The sequence below is a fragment of the Humulus lupulus genome, chromosome 5, assembly GCF_963169125.1.
Source record: "Humulus lupulus chromosome 5, drHumLupu1.1, whole genome shotgun sequence".
Taxonomy (NCBI): domain Eukaryota; kingdom Viridiplantae; phylum Streptophyta; class Magnoliopsida; order Rosales; family Cannabaceae; genus Humulus; species Humulus lupulus.
Window position 1 is genome coordinate 135,273,541 of NC_084797.1, and position 4,132 is coordinate 135,277,672.

Here is a 4,132-nt window from a genome sequence, read left to right on the forward strand (position 1 = left end):
TCAGATTCTTCTTCTTGATTGCATGCCTTCTTTTTCTAAATTCTTTGTCATGGTGGCCCAAGAAGAAAGACAATGGTCCCTTGGATTAAGCTCCATCAACCTTGTAGCTATGGTTACTCAGTATACCAATAGAAATCAACCTTTAAGTAAGTAAGCATCTCAGTCCATTCTATTTGCACTACAACAAGCTCGATCATACAGTTGACAAGTGTTGTTTAAGTTCATGGATTAAGCATCTCAGTCCTCTCTCACTTTAAATGCATATTATACCACAAAGTAGTCAATATTACTTAATTTCACTAATCTCGATGCAAATAGTTGTTTCCACTTCTTATACAAGTGCTTCAAAAACAAGCTGCAAATGCTGATCTTACTCACTCATATGTGTCTGATTTCTCTAGTAACATTGTGTCTATCCCTTCCAATCTTTGGATTTTTTACACGAGGGCTACCCGCCATGTTTGTTATTGTAACGTCCCAAATTACTAATAAGGTTTAATGCCTTGATTAGGGGCCCAGGATGGCAATATTGGATTATTATGTGAATTAATTGGATATTGATGTGATTATTTGAATTGCATGTGTTATATTATTATATAGTTGATTATGCATGTTTAGGTGCATTAAATGTGCGAAAACAAGCCTCCTTTTATTCAATGGGGCATATTTGTAATTTTGACCCGTTGGGGGTCTAATTATAATTATGTGATTAGGAACATATTATTATGTGGATATATTTGAGATATTTGGGACAAGTTGGTCCTTTCGAGAAAGATAGTGATTTAGTCACAACGAGGAATTTCTACCTGGCTCAGGGTGAGCCAAGGGGTATTTCAGTAATTCGATGAGTTACCGGGACTTACGAGAGTATGAATCATAATTTGGTAGAAATAGTGATATTCCGGGCTTAGCAGAAATAACTGGGAATCTCAAGTAATATGTGAGAGGAGAGTGTAATTGACGTTTTGTTTCGAGGGGCATTGAGAGGAGAAAGTTTCCTTGAGGGCATTTTGGTCTTTCAGCCATTAGTTATTTTGAATTGGCTGAGTAGTATCAGGAAGCAGGGCAGAAAAATAGAGTAACATATCCCTCTCACTCTCTCTTTCTCTCTCTCCCTCGTTCTCTTTATCTCTCCAAGTGAGTTTCTTTGAGAACCCTTTAGTTTTAAGAGGATAAAGGGCCTGTTGGAAGTTTTGGAAGCTTAAAACTGGCTAGGGAAGCATGTTTAATAGAGGCAATTCGAGTTCTTGAGTTTGAGTTTCTGTTTTTTAAGTGTTAGTAAAGCTTGATTGAATTTGGGGGTTTAAGGAGGTTTGGATTGTGTTTTAAGATTGATTTTGATGATTCTGAGCTGCTGGGACAATGATTATGGTCGAAACACGTGAAAACCATGTTTTGGGATGGTTTTTGGAGGATTGGCGATTATGAAAATTGCTAGTTTTCTGAGTTCGCCATGTCGCGTCGTGACTGTTCTTGGGCACTGCGACCCTTAGGAACTCGGATGGACAAGTAGGTGCCTCGAACTACCTTGGTGCCGCGGCGCCAAGCGGATTGCGCCATGGTGCATGCCTGTGGTTTGGGAGGGCTTTCTAACTTGTTGTGTCGCGTCCCTAATTGGGGGGCGCTGCGACTCTAATTGGGAAAATAAGAAAAAATGGGTTTTGGAAGCTGGGAACCCAAACCTATGGGCTTGGGAATGATTCTACTACCTGGGTTTGTAGAATGAATGGTTCTGGAGGCTAGGACTTGGTCCTAAAGCCTTTATTAGTTCATTTCCTAATAGTTATTCATTGTTATTGTAACGACCCAAAAATCAATAATAAGGCTTAAGGGCCGTAATTAGCGTGTCGGGAGGGCACAATTGGTATATGTGTGAATTAAATAGTTTAATTCATGGTTCTGTGACAAGCATGCTTGTATGAGTATATGTATATATGAAATGCATGTCTAAGAGTATTAGTATGCATGTAGGCTCTATTTAGCATAAAGGGGTATATCTGTAAATTTAGACTGTTGAGGGCATAAATGTGATTATATGTTATAATTGTGGAGACAACATTATTATGTGGATATATTCATAGTATGCGACTTGAGGCGATCCCACGGAGCTAGTTATCATGTATGCATGTAGGCTCTATTTAGCTTAAAGGGGTATATCTGTAAATTTAGACTGTTGAGGGCATAAATGTGATTATATGTTATAATTGTGGAGACCACATTATTATGTGGATATATTCGTAGTATGTGACTTGAGGCGATCCCACGGAGCTAGTTAGCGGGGAAGTTACAGCGGGGCCTAATACTTGGCTCGGGGCGAGTCAAGGGGTGTTTCAGGTATTAGATGGTTATTTGGGTTATGGAAATAAATAATTGGAGATATATTTGGAGTTAGGAAGCCTTGGTGGGAATACTGGGGAGTTTTACCATTTTGCTCTCGGGGACGTTTTTGGTACCCCGAGCCTCGCGATTGATTTGATTAATTAAGGATAGACTAAACATAACTAAGAAAAATAGTGGAACTTACCCAAACTGACCCTTTTGTCTCTTCTTTCTCTCTCTCTCAATAACAACTACAGAAACTAAGGAAAACTTGGCTGGAAACTCAATGAATTGAATTGAGGTTTTGGAAGATTAACCCAGTAGTAGCTAAGGAATCTAACCAGGAACTAAGGTAAGCCTTGGATTTAATTTTTGGTCATTTGATTATGTAGCTTTAGGGCTGGATTCTAAGAGTTCTTGGGTTTTGAATTTAAAGGTTGAATTAAGGCAGAAGACTTGGGAGTTAGCTCAGCAATTTATTGGAGGATTGGTTCTTCAGTGAAGGTAAGCTTCAATTTGTGGTTTAGTGTTTGAATTCTGGGTTTTCCTAGCTGTTTTTGGTGCTCTTGAGCTTGTGGGTTTCAAAGATTAAAATGTTGTTTTGATGAGCTTCTAGACTAGTTTTTTGCTTGGTTATGTTGCTGAAAACATGTTAGAATGTTTGTGATAATTGGATTGTATTATTAGGATGGTTTTGGGTGGATTTGAGTGTTAAAAATTGTGGTTTTTCTGGGTTCAAAAGGGTCGGGCCGCGGCCCTTTGAAGAAGATAGGAGCTGGGGAAGAAGGGCGGGCCACAGCATTGGGAATGCTAGGCCACGACCCATGTCTGGTTTTTGGTGAGGCTGGGCCTCTGGTCAGGGGCAACCCGCGACATAGGAAGCTTGGGCCGCGACCCTTAAGGGAATTTTTGTCTTTTGGATATTTTAGGCCCGAGAACCTAACCTAGGGTGCTCAGGATCGATCCCAGTACCGTGTTTGGTGGAATTCGATGTCCCGGAGGTTAGAACTTTAACCGAAAACCTTTCTACAATTATTAATGGAATCCCTTATCTTGGTTGTGACTACATAAAATCTAGGGCTCGGGAAATGGATTGTGCTCAAGGGGCATCTCTCGTAATCAGAACACTTGGAAGTTAAAGGTAAAAGAACTGCACCCAGTTGTGAGTTTATAACGAGACTAAGGGCTCCCTATTCTTGTATGCGTTATGAAAGTTGGTATTATGCCATGAGAATATTAGACCAACGACCTAAGAGTGTCGGAGTTTACATTGCGCATAGGGTGCGGATCAGCCACTTGTAGCTGAGGACAGCTTAATATTCACTGAGCTCGGTTTAAGCGGACCGGAGTCAGTGGGGTATATAGAGGGTACAACCTAATGGCGTCGACTCTGATTATTGTGTGATCTGATTGTCATTGTTAACTATTGAATATGACGTGCTAAATGGCTGAGTATTAGCTTGTGGATTCATGGTTATGTCCATTAGTTATGTGATTAATATGGACTGCTAAGTGTATAAACATGCTTTAAGAGTTACATGATTATTATCAATGCTTGTGCTATGATGTTATGTTTTCTTGCTGGGCCTTCCCTCACAGATGCTACGTGGTGCAGGTAAAGGCAAGGGTAAGCTTGGTCAGCCCTAATTCGGAGAGCTCTGAAGGCAGAATGTACATGATTAGCTGCTCAGCCGCCACGGTTGAGGAAGGGACAGGAGCAGGAGGATCATAAATGTTTGTTTTGCCCTTAGAGTGGCTAGCGGTTGTTTTTACCTTGAGATTTTATAAACTGACTTTCAAACATTGTTTCTTT